The sequence below is a fragment of the Oculina patagonica genome, chromosome 4 (assembly GCF_052425735.1).
Source record: "Oculina patagonica isolate OP01 chromosome 4, crgOcupat, whole genome shotgun sequence".
Taxonomy (NCBI): Eukaryota; Metazoa; Cnidaria; class Anthozoa; order Scleractinia; family Oculinidae; genus Oculina; species Oculina patagonica.
Window position 1 is genome coordinate 38,391,519 of NC_135761.1, and position 18,196 is coordinate 38,409,714.

Consider the following 18,196-nt stretch of genomic DNA (forward strand, 5'->3'; position numbering starts at 1 on the left):
TATCATGGGACAACTCTGGGTCCTCATTTAGCAGCGACACAAGGGTAGCCGTGTAGATTTCACCACCTTGGATGATGTCACAGGTTGCAGGTCGCAGCAGGTTGCTCGTTCCTCTGTCCTCATTGCATTATGGTAGGTGCTTGTCTAAAGAGAGCAAATAAAAAATAAATGTGAATCTGCTGCTTTGGGTTGCATACATACATTTAAATTCGTAGCTACCAGTATTTCTTTTTCTAACTTACTAAAAATATATGCACCAATAACAGTAACGTCATCCTCATCACCAAGTGTAGGTCATCAAGTGTGGGTAAGGTGTCCTTGTCATCACACACATCACTGTTTCTAATGGTGTTTTGGTGGCAATTTAATCTTTTTTTACTCTGCTTTTGGTCTAACTTACAAGCTGGTGATCGACAAGTTTGAACCGGTGAGGCAAAGTTTTTTCTTTTCTTTCTTTGACTCTTCCTTCTCTTTATCAGTCTTCTGCACCAGAGTCGCCATTGTCGTTGTTACTATCTACATTGCCATCATCCTCTGGTTCCATCCCGACTGACCTTGCCAAACTCCTAGCGAAATTTATTCCTTCTTTACACTTCTGTTCCAATGTTCAGGTATGCAGCAAGGTCAGCCTTGTTGAGGGGTTGTGCGTACTGTTGGGATCAGATGCTCTCTTGCTTTGGATGTGGCTTGACAAATTCTGGAGCTAATGGATTGACATTTCTTCAGGCGGATCACATGGGTTAGATTTCATCTTAGGTCTGCAAAATTGCAGTTGTGTGATTTTGTACCCACTGTCCGTTGTTGCTCCAGAATATCATCTGATCCCGAAAGATACAGGCGACACTCTTCATGGGCAGTTGTCCCTTATATGGAAAATCAACATAACAGCAGTGACAAGATAGGAGGACGTTGATGAAGGTCTCCCTTGTGATAAAATTGGTTGTCAACTGGAGACTGTGATGGCCATGAACCCAGTTGTGCCAAATTGCGAGGAATTGTGCCACAATAGCAGCATACTTAATTCTTGATTATTCCACATGACATACCAGATGGTTTAAATTATTGTGTATTTTCATAAAATATTCATGGAACAATACACATACCTAACATTGACTGTAATGGGAATATTAAAAAACTATATGATTATTTTGTGGTTTTATAATAAACGTCAGCTGCTTTGCATTCACTGATAAATATGTCAACAGTCCACAAGCATGTAATGTTTTAATCGGCAAGTTTAGTCACTTCTCAGAAAAATAGTTCTGATTAACAGTATGAACATAATGATAATAATAATAATAATAATAATAATAATAATAATAATAATAATTATAATTTCTTTATTTCTAAAATATTTACAATGGCTAAAAATACATTCTGACCTACTGACTTCTGATTTCTATCGAGTTATAGAAACACTCGTGAAAGTTTGGGAGAACTTGAAGAGGCTGTGGAAACACTCGTCTATCGACTCGTGTTCTCACAGCATTTCTCGTTCTCCCGAACTATATCTCGACAGAAACACAGAACATGTTTTCTATTTCTTAAATAACAGCCTTGATTGGTACAATAGTGTTGTCAAAACATAACTTTGATGGTCTTGCATGCTCCTAGAGCGTTTTTTTCTTTACTGGAGGTAACGTTTTAGTACTAGCTGCCCTCTTCCCAAAAAGTCTGTCATAAAGCTGCTTCTTTCGAATCTCACGATCATTTTTTGTAGTGACTGTAGAAATAACTAAGAAAGACCTCAGTAAGAGAATATCACCTAGAGTAGACCCAACTCCCTTGATTTCTGATCTTTGGCACATTTGATAGCTGTGGCATCCATCTAAAAACAGGAGAAGACGCGCAGGCCACATTCATTTCAACACTCTGATTTATTATCTTACAAAAAATCATCTTAAATTACAGTAAAGATTAACCTCACCGGAAATCACGCAAGATAACGAAAAGTAACGCATTCTTATGTACGTCACTTTACAATCATTTCCTAAATGTTGAAATTCTACCTTTCACGACAAGAATAATGTAACAATTGAAATTAAAACGATTAAACACTAAAACGAAATTTGAAATAAATTGTCATTGTCTCTATAATTGTCTGTGTAAGGTATAGGAGGCTTATATTCTTGCCTGCTGTGATATCCAATATGCACCATGCCTGAAAGATTTCCAACAACAAAGGATCATTGATAGAAACAAGATGTTAGTTATTTTGTTCTTGTATCTTTATGTTCTTTAAGATGAAACCATCTTATTTTTCGAAGTGACTAGCAACCTGAACTACCCATGCAACACAGGTGTCGGCTATAAGCAGTATCTGAGATATTTCTATTGTTTCAATTTAAGGTTGTTCAAGTAGAACGAACAAAGTTCTTGAAATTAAGCTTATATTTTCACCTATCATGGGACAACTTTGGGTCCTCATTTAGCAGCGACGCAACGGTAGCTGTGTAGATTTCACCACCTTGGATGATGTTGTCTTTCCTCAGGCTGACATTGAGGCGTATTGTGACTGCCCAAATGATGTACCTCTTCAAGCAGGTTGCTCGTTCCTCTGTCCTCATTGGATTATGGCAGGTGCTTGTCTAAAGAGAGCAAATAGAAATAAATGTGAATCTGCCACTTTGGGTTGCATACATACAAATGTGTTCACATTCGTAGCTACCAGTATTTCTTTTTCTAACTTACCTAAAATATCTGCACCAATAACAGTCATGTCATCCTCATCACCAAATGTAGGTGAGGTGTCCTTGTCATCACACACATCACTGTTTCTAATGGTGTTTTGGTAGCAATTCAATCTTTTTTTTGCTTTGCTTTTGATCTAACTTACATTTAAGCTTGGACTCTATGCTCAAGCTGGTGATTGACAAGTTTGAACCGCTGAGGCCAAGTTTTTTCTTTTCTTTCTTTGACTCCCCATTCTCTTTATCAGTCTTCTGCACCAGAGTTGCTATTGTCGTTGTTACCATCTACATTGCCATCATCTTCTGGTTCCATCCCGACTGACCTTGCCAAACTCCTAGCGAAATTAATACTTCTTTCCACTTCTTTTCCAATGTTTGGGTATGCAGCAAGGTCAGCCTTGTTGAGGGGTTGTGCGTACTGTTGGAATCAGATGCTCTTTTCCTTTGCATGTGGCTTGACAAATTCTGGAGCTAATGGATTGACTTTTCAGGCGGATCATATGGGTTAGATTTCATCTTAGGTCTGCGAAATTGCAGTTGTGTGATTTTGTACCCACTGTCCGTTCTTACTCCAGAAATCATCTGATCCCGAAAGATGCAGGCGACACTCTTCATGGGCAAAGTTTTCCCTTATATGAAAAATCAACATAACAGCAGTGACAAGATAGGAGGACGTTGATAAAGGTCTCCCTTGTGATAAAATTGGTTGTCAACTGGAGACTGTGATGGCCATGAACCCAGTTGCGCCAAATTGCGAAGAATTGTGCCACAATAGCAGCATACTTAATTCTTGATTATTCCACATGACATACCAGATGGTTTAAATTATTGTGTATTTTCATAAAATATTCATGGAACAATACACATACCTAACATTGACTGTAATGGGAATATTAAAAAACTATATGATTATTTTGTGGTTTTATAATAAACGTCAGCTGCATTGCATTCACTGATAAATATGTCAACAGTCCACAAGCATGTAATGTTTTAATCGGCAAGTTTAGTCACTTCTCAGAAAAATAGTTCTGATTAACAGTATGAACATAATGATAATAATAATAATTTCTTTATTTCTAAAATATTTACAATGGCTAAAAATACATTCTGACTTACTGACTTCTGATTTCTATCGAGTTATAGAAACACTCGTGAAAGTTTGGGAGAACTCGAAGAGGCTGTGGAAACACTCGTCTTTCGACTCGTGTTCCCACAGCATTTCTCGTTCTCCCAAACTTCCACTTGTGTTTCTATAACTCGATAGAAACACGGAACATGTTTTCTATTTCTTAAATAACAGCCTTGATTGGTACAATAGTGTTGTCAAAACATAACTTTGATGGTCTTGCATGCTCCTAGAGCGTTTTTTTCTTTACTGGAGGTAATGTTCCAGTACTAGCTGCCCTCTTCCCAAAAAGTCTGTCATAAAGCTGCTGCTTTTCAATGTCACGATCATTTTTGTGTAATGACTGTAGAAATAACTAAGAAAGACCTCAGTAAGAGAATATCACCTAGAGTAGACCCAACTCCCTTGGTTTCTGATCTTTGGCACATTTGATAGCTGTGTCATCCACCTAAAAACAGGAGACGACACGCAGGCCACATTCATTTCAACACTCTGATTTATTATCTTACAAAAAATCATCTTAAATTACAGTAAAGATTAACCTCACCGGAAATCACGCAAGATAACAAAAAGTAACGCATTCTTATGTACGTCACTTTACAATCATTTCCTAAATGTTGAAATTCTACCTTTCACGACAAGAATAATGTAACAATTGAAATTAAAACGATTAAACACAAAAACGAAATTTGAAATAAATTGTCATTGTCTCTATCATTGTCTGTATAAGGTATAGGAGGCTAATATTCTTCCCTGCTGTGATATCCAATATGCACCATGCCATAAAGATTTCCAACAACAAAGGATCATTGAAGTCTAGAAACAAGATGTTAGTTATTTTGTTCTTGTATCTTTATGTTCTTTAAGATGAAACTGTCTTATTTTTCGAAGTGACTAGCAACCTGAACTACCCATGCAACACAGGTGTCGGCTATAAGCAGTATCTGAGATATTTCTATTGTTTCAATTTAAGGTTGTTCAAGTAGAACGAACAAAGTTCTTGAAATTAAGCTTATATTTTCACCTATCATGGGACAACTCTGGGTCCTCATTTAGCAGCGACACAAGGGTAGCATTGTAGATTTCACCACCTTGGATGATGTCGCAGGTTGCAGGTCGCAGCAGGTTGCTGGTTCCTCTGTCCTCATTGCATTATGGTAGGTGCTTGTCTAAAGAGAGCAAATAAAAATAAATGTGAATCTGCTGCTTTGGGTTGCATACATACAAATGCATTTAAATTCGTAGCTACCAGTATTTCTTTTTCTAACTTACTAAAAATATATGCACCAATAACAGTAACGTCATCCTCATCACCAAGTGTAGGTAAGGTGTCCTTGTCATCACACACATCACTGTTTCTAATGGTGTTTTGCTGGCAATTTAATCTTTTTTTACTCTGCTTTTGGTCTAACTTACAAGCTGGTGATCGACAAGTTTGAAGCGCTGAGGCAAAGTTTTTTCTTTTCTTTTTTTGACTCTTCCTTCTCTTTATCAGTGTTCTGCACCAGAGTCGCCATTGTCGTTGTTACTATCTACATTGCCATCATCCTCTGGTTCCATCCCGACTGACCTTGCCAAACTCCTAGCGAAATTTATTCCTTCTTTCCACTCTTCCACTTCTTTTCCAATATTTGGGTATCCAGCAAGGTCAGCCTTGTTGAGGGGTTGTGCGTACTGTTGGAATCAGATGCTCTCTTGCTTTGGATGTGGCTTGACAAATTCTGGAACTAATGGATTGACATTTCTTCAGGCACATCATATGGGTTAGATTTCATCTTAGGTCTGCAAAATTGCAGTTGTGTGATTTCCTATCCACTGTCCGTTCTTGCTTCAGAAATCCCCCAGAAATCATCTGATCCCGAAAGATACAGGCGACACTCTTCATGGGCAAAGTTGTCCCTTATATGAAAAATCAACATAACAGCAGTGACAAGATAGGAGGACGTTGATGTAGGTCTCCCTTGTGATAAAATTGGTTGTCAACTGGAGACTGATGGCCATGAACCCAGTTGCGCCAAATTGCGAGGAATTGGGACACGATAGCAGCATACTTAATTCTTGATTATTCCACATGACATACCAGATGGTTTAAATTATTGTGTATTTTCATAAAATCTTCATGGAACAATACACATACCAAACATTGACTGTAATGGGAATTTAAAAAAAAAACTATATGATTATTTTGTGGTTTTATAATAAATGTCACTGGCTTTGCATTCACTGATAAACATGTCAACAGTCCACAAGCATGTAATGTTTTATTCGGCAAGTTTAGTCACTTCTCAGAAAATATAGTTCTGATTAACAGAAATGTCATATAATTTTCATTACTATTCATCAAAGTTCTGACAAACAATATAACAATAATGTCACTGTTCACCATCCATATGGACAGTCAATTTGTTTTTGACAAACAACCCTAATGCTTGAATCAGTAAAAAGTTCTACAAAACAGTATCAATAAAAAATTGTTTCTGACAACAATTTTAATGCTAATCATTACAAATGGTCCGACAAACAGTAAAGTCACTTACCACCATCCGGTGCCATCATAACTTTACTGACCAACTCCCAATATCCATGTCTACGAGGAGACGATTTAATGTGACTGTTAGTCTTACGGCAAAGCCTTGTGTGCTTAAAGGACAAAAAGCTGATAAAGCAAAGAGTACACAAGAAAAAGAATCCCGAGACAGGAGCCCTGTCATTTTTCAACCATTTTTTGTTCCATGAGTATGAGGGTCTTGTCAAGGGTTTCTTCTCCGGTAAAGGCAATGACGTTATACCACTGCATGCTATCGATGTTCATAGCATGCAGCTGCATAAGGACCTGCCCTATGTCTGTTTCGTCTGTATCCTATTGATAAAAAAGTTTTTGAACAGTACGTAGTAGTACAATTGTTAGCTGGAGATCTGTTTGGGCTTTTACAAATTAATCTTGAAATCAAATACAAAAGAGACGATACAGAGTATATATATATATATATATATATATATATATATATATATATATATATATATATATATATATATATATATATAGATTGGATGAAGAAGGACGTCAGAAGCAAATCACTCAGGTCCATGTTTAATAAAAATATATACAAACGTTTCGCCCTTTGGGCTTCTTCAGTGTATGTACATGTAGGGCAATACTTGGTGAAGCTAGTTCGATAACAAGATCATATATATATATGTGTGTTCAAGGTTGTGAAGTCTCAAGATTACGTAATATAGTGAATAGATTTACAAAAGTGATAATGAAATAGTGCTAATGAAGAAATAACTTGTCCAAGGTCAGAGAAACTAAACAATAGTACAAAATTAGTCAGTTAAAGTTACATCATATCCAACGGACTTCTTCTTCTTCCAATTCTAGGTCAGAATTTTCCCTATCGAACGGTATTCCAAGCGAAATAACTCCATATCTTTCTGGTGCTCTCCTTTCTCTTTGGTTCCGTGATGCCATTTTTAAACTGAACCGAAATTCTGACGGAAAATTTTTTCGCAAAATTGCAGTTTTCAACCGATTTCCACGTGTTTCACATCGAACGAAAGCTTTCCCTTCGAAGAACACGATGCGTGAATTTACTTTTAGGGGGGAAAGACCGCTGACCTGAAAAGCAGCCAAAATTGGCATGACGTCATTTGCCCCGATGAGATCAGGGCTTAGAAAGAAAAGGGTTAAGGATCATACACAATAGCAGTCCGCACTCTACCCTATATGTGCAGTCCCCTCTTGTGTAAGGATATCCATGAAAGGGAAGTTCCGTAGCTCAGATGCGTTTTAGCCTATTGTCACCAGCACCATTCATCTGGAGGTTATCATAAACCTGGAAACAACAGGTAATAGACTCCTTTTTTGGGATCTGTGTAAGGTGCAGAACGCCTATATTCCTGCCTCCTGTGATTTCCAATATACGCCAACAACAACGAATGACTTATTGGGCCTATCCAGCACCGCATAGTCTCGATTAAAATAATTACGAACTCGCTGAAGTCTGAAAACAACATAAAATAAATAGATTTTAGTTATTTTGTTCTTTTATCTTTATGTTCTTTAAGATGGAACCATTTTATTTTTCGAAAAGTGACTAGCAACCTGAACTACCCATGCAACACGGGTGTCGGCTATAAGCAGTATCTGAGATACTGTTGATGTCGGCTGTCCTCCCATGCTACTCAAGTTGCAATATTTCTAGTGGCAAAAAACCTCTTTAGTTCCTCTTCCTTTGGTGAGCTGAATCTGTTTATAACAGCCTTGATTGGTACAATAGTGTTGTCAAAACATAACTTTGATGGTCTTGCATGCTCCTGGAGCCTTTTTTTCTTTACTGGAGGTAACCTTCTAGTACTAGCTGCCCTCTTCCCAAAAAGTCTGTCATAAAGCTGCTTCTTTCGAGCGAATCTCACAATCATTTTTTGTAGTGACTGTAGAAATAACTAAAAAAGACCTCAGTAAGAGAATATCACCTAGAGCCAAGTCTCCTTTGGTTTCTGATCTTTGGCACATTTGATAGCTGTCTCATCCATCTAAAAACAGGAGAAGACGCGCAGGCCACATTCATTTCAACACTCTGATTTATTATCTTACAAAAATCATCTTAAATTACAGTAAAGATTAACCTCACCGGAAATCACGCAAGATTATGAAAAGTAACGCATTCTTATGTACGTCACTAAATTACAATCATTTCCTAAATGTTGAAATTCTACCTTTCACGACAAGAATAATGTAACAATTGAAATTAAAACGATTAAACACAAAAACGAAATTTGAAATAAATTGTCATTGTCTCTATCATTGTCTGTGTAAGGTATAGGAGGCTAATATTCTTGCCTGCTGTGATATCCAATATGCACCATGCCTGAAAGATTTCCAACAACAAAGGATCATTGAAGTCTAGAAACAAGATGTTAGTTATTTTGTTCTTGTATCTTTATGTTCTTTAAGATGAAACCATCTTATTTTTCGAAGTGACTAGCAACCTGAACTACCCATGCAACACAGGTGTCGGCTATAAGAGTATCTTAGATATTTCTATTGTTTCAATTTAAGGTTGTTCAAGTAGAACGAACAAAGTTCTTGAAAATAAGCTAATATTTTCACCTGTCATAGGACAACTTTGGGTCCTCATTTAGCACCGACACAAGGGTAGCTGTGTAGATTTCACCACCTTGGAGGATGTCGTCTTTCCTCAGGCTGACATTGAGGCGTATTGTGACTGCCCAAATGATGTACCTCTTTAAGCAGGTTGCTTGTTCCTCTGTCCTCATTGCATTATGGTAGGTGCTTGTCTCAAGAGAGCAAATAGAAATAAATGTGAATGTGCCACTTTGGGTTGCATACATACAAATGCGTTCACATTCGTAGCTACCAGTATTTCTTTTTCTAACTTACCTAAAATATCTGCACCAATAACAGTAACGTCATCGCCATCACCAAATGTAGGTAAGGTGTCCTTGTCATCAGACACATCACTGTTTCTAATGGTGTTTTGGTGGCAATTCAATCTTTTTTTTTACTTTGCTTTTGATCTAACTTACATTTAAGCTTAGATTCTATGCTCAAGCTGGTGATCGACAAGTTTGAACCGCTGAGGCCAATTTTTTTCTTTTCTTTCTTGGACTCTCTATTCTCTTTATCGGTTCCGCACCAGAGTTCCTTTGTTTTCCTCTCTTCCTCTCTTGCCCTTTTTTTTTTTTTTTTTTGTTTTTTTTCCCCTTTTTCCAAAAACTCTTCATGGGCAAAGTTGTCCCTTATATGAAAAATCAACATAACAGCAGTGACAAGATAGGAGGATGTTGATGAAGGTCTCCCTTGTGATAAAATTGGTTGTCAACTGGAGACTGTGATGGCCATGAACCCAGTTGCGCCAAATTGCGAGGAAATGTGCCACGATAGCAGCATACTTAATTCTTGATTATTCCACATGACATACCAGATGGTTTAAATTATTGTGTATTTTCATAAAATCTTCATGGAACAATACACATACCTAACATTGACTGTAATGGGAATTTTAAAAAAACTATATGATTATTTTGTGGTTTTATAATAAATGTCACTGGCTTTGCATTCACTGATAAACATGTCAACAGTCCACAAGCATGTAATGTTTTATTCGGCAAGTTTAGTCACTTCTCAGAAAATATAGTTCTGATTAACAGAAATGTCACATAATTTTCATTACTATTCATCAAATTTCTGACAAACAATACAACGATAATGTCACTGTTCACCATCCATATGGACAGTCAATTTGTTTTTGACAACAACCCTAATGCTTGAATCAGTAAAAAGTTCTACAAAACAGTATCAATAAAAATTTGTTTCTGACAACAATTTTAATGCTAATAAGAATTGATCATTACAAATGGTCCGACAAACAGTAAAGTCGCTTACCACCATCCGGTGCTATCATAACTTTACTGACCAACTCCCAATATCCATGTCTACGAGGAGACGATTTAATGTGACTGTTAGTCTTACGGCAAAGCCTTGTGTGCTTAAAGGACAAAAAGCTGATAAAGCAAAGAGTACACAAGAAAAAGAATCCCGAGACAGGAGCCCTGTCATTTTTCAACCATTTTTTGTTCCATGAGTATGAGGGTCTTGTCAAGGGTTTCTTCTCCGGTAAAGGCAATGACGTTATACCACTGCAGCTATTGATGTTCATAGCATGCAGCTGCATAAGGACCTGCCCTAGGTCCGTTTCGTCTGTATCCTATTGATAAAAAAGTTTTTGAACAGTACGTAGTAGTACAATTGTGAGCTGGAGATCTGTTTGGGCTTTTACAAATTAATCTTGAAATCAAATACAAAAAAGACGATACAGAGTATATATATATATATATATATATATATATATAATTTTCTATATATATATATATATATAGAAATTGAAGAGAAAGACCAAGGACGGACAACTTCTGGCTAAGATGACATAAAATATAAAAGTTTACTAAAAACGTTTCGGTCGTACGACCTTCATCAGTTTACAGCGCGTGGATACAAAGATAGAAATGGTTTCTTAAATACAATTTTGTCTAAATTCCTGCGGGGATTACATAATATTGCGGAGTCAAATATAAAACTGTTAAAAAATAAGAATGCTAACCTAATTACAAAATAATGTTATGTAATGCTAAAAGAAATGTTTGAAGAATAAAAGAAGTCTAATTACAATTAAAAACAAAATTATTCGAAAAAAAACGGTGCTAACAATAATGATGTAATACTAGCAAACGTAATTGCGACAGGAAAATAAAGTCAAAACACCAAATGCATTCCAAGGCACACAAATGTTCAAAAGCACAATGTAGTCGAAAAAGCGGAGTGGAAATTAAGAATTAATGGTGGAAAAATAAACTCAGGCGCAACAAACTTCCCACTGCGGGCCCCTGAATAAACTCGGCTAAAAAAAGTCATAACAAATTCCCTGAATGGGGCCCTTAAACAATAGTACTTATTTCCCCAGCCAGAGCCCTTGAATGCTGAAAAGCACATGAGAAATAACAGAATTCCACAATGGGACTTTTGAACGCCTGAATTCATTTTAACCGCACATAATGGTGTAAGTTAATTAAGATCTCGATTGTAATGTATTCGGTTTTTTGAATGAAATTCCTGCCTTTTGTTGAGTCCAAAGGGCGACAAAGTAAACAACTGCGCACTCCAGTACGCTTCCTTAGTTATAAGCAAGTTTCCAAATGAGCACGGGAATTGGCGTGAACAATTTGGTCAATGCATTGAAATTCAAAGTCTTGTAAGCAATGCTGCGCGCTGTTAAAATGTACAGCGACTTCGCAAGTTTTTTTGTTGGTTAGCATAGACGATTTATGATTTCTAAATCAAACTTTGAATTCTGTAGTAGTGGAGCCAATATATTGCAACTGGCACTTTTTACATGAGGCTAAATAGATTACATTTCTGGAGTGGCAGGTGAAGCGAGACCTAATGTAATATGATTTACCAGTTCTGTAACTTGAAAATCGGGTTGATTGCACAAGAAAATTATTACAGAGATCGCATCTATTCTTGTCGCATTTAAAACAGCCATTCTCAACATTGTTACGTTCGTGCGAATCATTAGAATTAAATTTCGATAGTGCTAAAATTTCCTTAAGATTTTTAGTCCTACGAAAAGATGGAATAATAGAATTTTTAGGAAAAAATTCCCTTAATTTTGAGTTTGATTCCAAAAGATGTAAATGCTGTCTAATAATACCCCCGATGCTAGGTAAATTAGGATTGTAAGTAACGACGAATGGGAATAACTTTTTGGACAACTTCTCTTTGGGTCTAAGCAGATCTTTCCTAGGAATGGCAAGTGCTCTGGAAAACTGATCATTAACTAACTTAGTGGGATAGCCTTGATTCAAGAGATAACCTTTGTACTCTACTAGTCTATTAGCAAAGAAGTCATCGTCCGGACAATTTCTACGTATTCTAGTAGCAACGCCATAAGGAATTGCCTTGAAAACGTGTCTCGGATGGGCACTAGATGGAGGGAGGTACAAATGGCTATCCGTCGGTTTTGAATACACATCGGTTCTAATGAAGCCATCTACTAAATGCAAAGTAAGGTCTAAAACGTGAAGAGAGCTTTCGGAAAAAACTACTCCAAACTTAATTGTGGGATACAATGAGTTAATGTATTATGTAAAAGTTTCCAAAGCAGGAAGGCCCTGCTGCCATAGATCAAAGACATCATCTCGGTACCTCCACCATAATGATGGTCTTAATGGTCCACAAAATTTCGCTTTATGGTCGATCTCTCCCATTGCCAAATCCGCGTAACTACGCGCATTTTTGGGTCCCATGGCAGTTCCATGGATTTGTAAGAAAAATTTGTCCTTAAAAACTGAGTGATTACTCACTAGGCAAATTTTAACTGCCTCTAGGATGCAATTTGTGGATGGTACCAGAGAATGTCTTGAATCTAGAGCCTTTTTAACCGCAGTGAGACCTTAATTATTATCTATATTAGGAAACATAGAAACTACGTCCCATGAAACTAGTAATGTGCCTTGTGGGAAAGGGCCGGTCTTATTTAATTCTTCAATCCTATTGAGTAGATCAGTGGTGTCTTTAATGAAAGATGGTAATTTGCGGGCGAGCGGCTGTAGGTAAAATTTCGTAAATTCCGACAAGTTCTCAATGGGGGTACCACAACAAGAAGCGATAAGACGTAAGGGGTTACCTTCCTTATGTGTTTTGATATTACCAAATGCAACCCCTGGTTTGGCGTTTTTATTCAGTATCCAATCCGCTACTTCAGGTGAAATTTCTCCTTTTCGGAGCCATTTTGAACACCACTTCTCTACCGACTCAATATGCTTAGGAGTAGGGTCCGACTGCAATGGCTTGTAATGCAATTGATTGTTAAGTTGTCCTAACATTTTATCTTCGTAGTCACTAGAATTAACAACAACAAAACGCGAGCCTTTATCCTGAATTCTGATAACTGTGTTAGACTGTTTGAGTTTCTTAAGTGCAATCCTCTCCCCCCGAGAAAGATTATCCCTTACTGTCCTAACATTGTTCGGATCTAGCAAGTCTTTCCTTACATTAGAAAGAAAAAGTTCAATTTCAGGATATTTGGAAACCGGCGGTTTCCAATTCCTTTTACCTGGGACCTTTGGTAGATGGCTGGGAGTGGCAGTTTGCTCATCAGAATCTTCGGAATTCTTCTTATCCACGCGCTGTAAACTGATGAAGGTCGTACGACCGAAACGTTTTTAGTAAACTTTTATATTTTATGTCATCTTAGCCAGAAATTGTCCGTCCTTGGTCTTTCTCTTCAATTTCTATCATCTCAGGACGCACTTTTAAATATTTATAGATATATATATATATAGATTGGATGAAGAAGGACGTCAGAAGCAAATCACTCACAGATCCATGTTTAATAAAAATATATACAAACGTTTCGCCCTTCGGGCTTCTTCAGTGTATGTACATGTAGGGCAATACTTGGTGAAGCTAGTTCGATAAGAAGATCATATATATATATATATGTGTTCAAGGTTGTGAAGTCTCAAGATTACGTAATATAGTGAATAGATTTACAAAAGTGATAATGAAATAGTGCTAGTGAAGAAAAAATATAAATAACTTGTCCAAGGTCACAGAAACTAAACAATAGTACAAAATTAGTCTGGTTAAGTTACATCATATCCAACGGACTTACAAAAAGATGCTAATGAAATGAACAAATGGAGCAAAACACAACTAATAACAAATCAAAAGTTACATAATACTCTATAGGTTTACATGAAATGAAAAGAAGGACCAAACACAAATAATAACAAATAACAAATCAAAAGTTACATAATACTATATATATATAGTTGTGTAGAAAAGAAGGTTTGTCAACGATGACGCTTGTGAGAAGGATCCCAAAGGATACAAAACGCTTCCACTCAGTAGATTTAGTTAGAGTAAAAGGAAAAACAGCGAACTTCTCACATGTGGTTTAATACTGTAGAGGTTTCGCCTGTTCGGGCTTCTTCAGTACAGTAGTTCGGATTAAAAATACTTGGAATAAAAATCTTTTTTTATCTAGTGAGTTTATTCCAAATAGATAATGTTACGGTGTAAATGGTGACCTGGCCATCACCGGACAGTACAAGATGATTCAAAGGCAACCAACAAGTAGAATGTAATATTTGTGTAGAAAAGAAGGTTTGCCAACGATGACGCTTGTGAGAAGGATCCCAAAGGATACAAAATGCTTCCACTCAGTAGATTTAGTTAGAGTAAAAGGAAAAACAGCGAACTTCTCACATGTGGTTTAATACTGTAGACGTTTCGCCCGTTCAAGCTTCTTCAGTACAGTAGTTCGGATTAAAAATACTTGGAATAAAAATCTTTTTTTATCTAGTGAGTTTATTCCAAGTATTGATAATGCTTACCGGTGTAAATGGTGACCTGGCCATCACCGGATCAGTACGAGATGATTCAAAGGCAACCAACAAGTAGAATGTAATAGTTGTGTAGAAAAGAAGGTTTGCCAACGATGACGCTTGTGAGAAGGATCCCAAAGGATACAAAACGCTTCCACTCAGGAGATTTAGTTAGAGTAAAAGGAAAAACAGCGAACTTCTTACATGTGGTTTAATACTGTAGACGTTTCGCCCGTTCAAGCTTCTTCAGTACAGCAGTTCGGATTAAAAATACTTGGAATAAATTTTAATGCTAATAAGAATTAATCATTACAAATGGTCCGACAAACAGTAAAGTCACTTACCACCATCCGGTGCTATCATTGACCATCCATTACAAGATACAAATGAGTAGCAGAACAAAAACGAATCTGGCTAGCTTAATCAGCTGCTCTTTTTGGTGTTCCCCCAGACAGGGGCAATTCTCATTTCAAATCTTGTAAAAACTTAAAACAAGATATCCTCCTACGCATCGGTGGTGCTCTCTTTCTCAGTTGCAGACATAGCCAGACATTACTCTGGCTTCTCGTCTGCAAGAGGACGTGTTCTGGAACGCTCTGAGACCCAAGGAATGCGCCCATAATGCTCCACTGGCAGAAACATACTGGGATGGATAAATCCGTGTGAGAAGATTCTACCTATTGCCTCAAAGGTACATTTAGGTCAAAGGAGATTTGCGGAAGATGCAAAATATACCTTGATTTCTCCATCGTGCAATTCCTTTTTCTCTGTTTTTGTGCAATTCTAAAGCTTGTTCCCAAAATGTAGAAAACAAATCCTGAGTGAGGCCTCCATAGTCCTCGTCCTCTTCATCAGCAAAGGTCACTTTTATCGCGGAGGAAGCCAAATCACTGTTTTCATAGTATCTCAAGAGATCTGGCAGGAAACTTGGACAAGAAAACCTGAATTGGCTCGTCACTAACCAATTCCGAGTAGAGTTTTAGGCACAAATAGTTAAAATATAAATATTTATGTAAGAAACAATTTGTATCACAGTTGTTGATGTGCTACTATCATAGGTAAAACTATTCATGATAAACGCATTTTTAACGCTTTTTGGTGGTTTTCTTGGTAACAATGTGAAATTGCCTTAACAAATTTAACCCTCCTTGCTTATTTTTTTCATGCTCTCTTTCCACAATTGGACAGGAATGAGTGAAGGGGTTTGGTAACCAAATAAGTGGAAATTTGGCAACGTGTGTGAACAGATTCGTTGAGGATTGTAGCTCTTAATAACAATGAAACAAGGTTGTATATGTGCTGGTTATTAGTCTACAAAGACTACCTTAAAAGTGGGAGGGGTACCACTGCTGCAACTGGTTCTAAATCGTTTTGAGACTTTGAGAACTGTTGTCGCCATTTAACCTGCATGCTATCTCCATTCAACCTGCATGCTGTCTCCTACAGTGCCAAAGCCTTTGAAGCTTACTTCTGGAGAGTATGCCTCAGACTTGCCTCAGAGTTTCCACGTAAATAACAATGCTTTGGAAATCCCGGGCTCTATCTTGAGGTGATATTTCAACAGTGGGTTGTGCATGCAAGCTGAAATGTTCAGGATGATAGTTCAATGACCCTACCCAGTCATAAACTGCCAACATTCTCTCTTCATCTGAAAAGTTGTGACTTACCCTTCCCTGAAAAGGGTGCTGCACAACAATGAGGACTTGGGCTGAAGCACCTGTATCATTTTCCAGCTCTTTTGGAACCCTTGCTTCTCTTGCATGGCGAACATCTTCCAATCATGACAACTCTGCAATTTCATCCTTCGAAGTTTTCCTTTTCCTGAAATCAATCTCCAGAGATTCTAGATATTCTTTGTCTTTCTTAGCTTTAAGCCTTCCTCATTGTCAAGTTGAGGATTATGCCAATAAGATACACATCTGTTTAGTCCAGAAACTGTGAGAATGGCAAGCAGATTGTCCTGGACAGCAGTCATAGGTACATCTACTAGGTAAGTACCACCCCCTTTGGAGTAGTTTACGGTGCAATATTTATTTTTCTGCTTGTTGAACGGCATTTACCCAAGAGATATACGGCCAACATGGTAATCTGGCTTATCTGCACTCGATGCCCGCCCAAAGAAATCGGTTTTGGTTGGCATTGCTCACAAAAACATTGACAGGTTTCTTCCAATTCTTAAACACTTCCTTGGAGCAATGACATCACTCGCGTCTTCCCTATGTACAAACCTATAGGCTGGTGGTGCTAATGGATGGGCCAAACAAGGATGAGAGTTGACTAGAGACCCCACCCTGGGAACCGCCGAGAAGTGTATAATAGTAGTATTGCCTGTTGAGTATTTTTATTTATGTGTTTTATCAATGGATTATTAGTGATTACTATTGATTTTATTGATTGCAATCAATGATTGATTTTCATGGATTGATATCACCCGGCTTAACACCAACATTACCTCACTTAGCGAATCCCTCGGGATCCATGATACCCATCACATCATAGACAATCTTACGAGAAACAGCAAGTTTGTGCTGCTCTTGATATCCAAGGTGCTCTCATGGCTCAATATCCAAGGTAGTGCCCCGGGACCTTCCAATTTATCTTCTATTGCCTTCGCAGTTCTTGACATTTTCAATGCTGGTTTCATAACAAGTGTATTTAATGCGGAAAAGCAATCTCATACCGAGCATACAAAGACTTCAGCCATATTGAGGAGAATCTAGGCTAGTAAAATGCACTATCTTTTGTCTGGAATATTTTGCTAACACATCGCCCTCAAGATCGCTCTTCAATTGCTTGTCATTCTTCCAATCTGAGCAACGAATACGAACCACCATTTTGAGAGAAGGAAGAGAGAGGACCCTGGGACGAGGTTGTCTACTGACCTAACGTGCCGTAAGTCATGATAACAATGGGCCGCTATAATACAAATAGTTTAAAAACAAATATTGTGATATTCAGTTCGGCCCAGTGTTATCAAAGAAATTTTAAAATATTTTTGCAGTTTTACTAAAGTAAAGGCATCTCTGAACTGACTTCCTGTGCAGACGTCATTACCTTTGTTGATGTAGATCTGGACATGGGCTTTACAAGTTGCCACAAATCTGTTCTGCTGCACCCTTTCCTCCCTGCGGGTCAGAAAAGTCAATTTGAAATGCTTGCACACCAGTACTGTATGCCAAATGATAACCACCTGTATTGTCGTGCATGAAAAATGCTCCTGTTCCTGCTTTAGAGTCTTTAAGAGATCCTTACATTTGTTTAGGTCAATAAAAATCTAAAGATATCACACCAACCATTTAAAACTAAAATGAATGTTAAAAAGTACGATGTTAAAACTAGAATATTAAAAACTATTGACTAAATTAGATTGAAAACTATTTAGAGACGGTATATTTACAATATCATCTGGAAGGGAGTTTCATTCACAGATTGCTCGTGGGAAAAAAGAAAACTTTAAAACATCTTT

The 18,196-nt window shown here is 37.4% G+C and overlaps 1 protein-coding gene across 1 annotated transcript in view; it reads right to left on the reverse strand.

Moving 5' to 3' along the window:
• The window catches only part of LOC144650261 (uncharacterized), a 355,735-nt gene that overhangs the window by 97,757 nt on the left and 239,782 nt on the right, over positions 1-18,196 (reverse strand). The gene's annotated exons all lie outside the window — the stretch shown is intronic.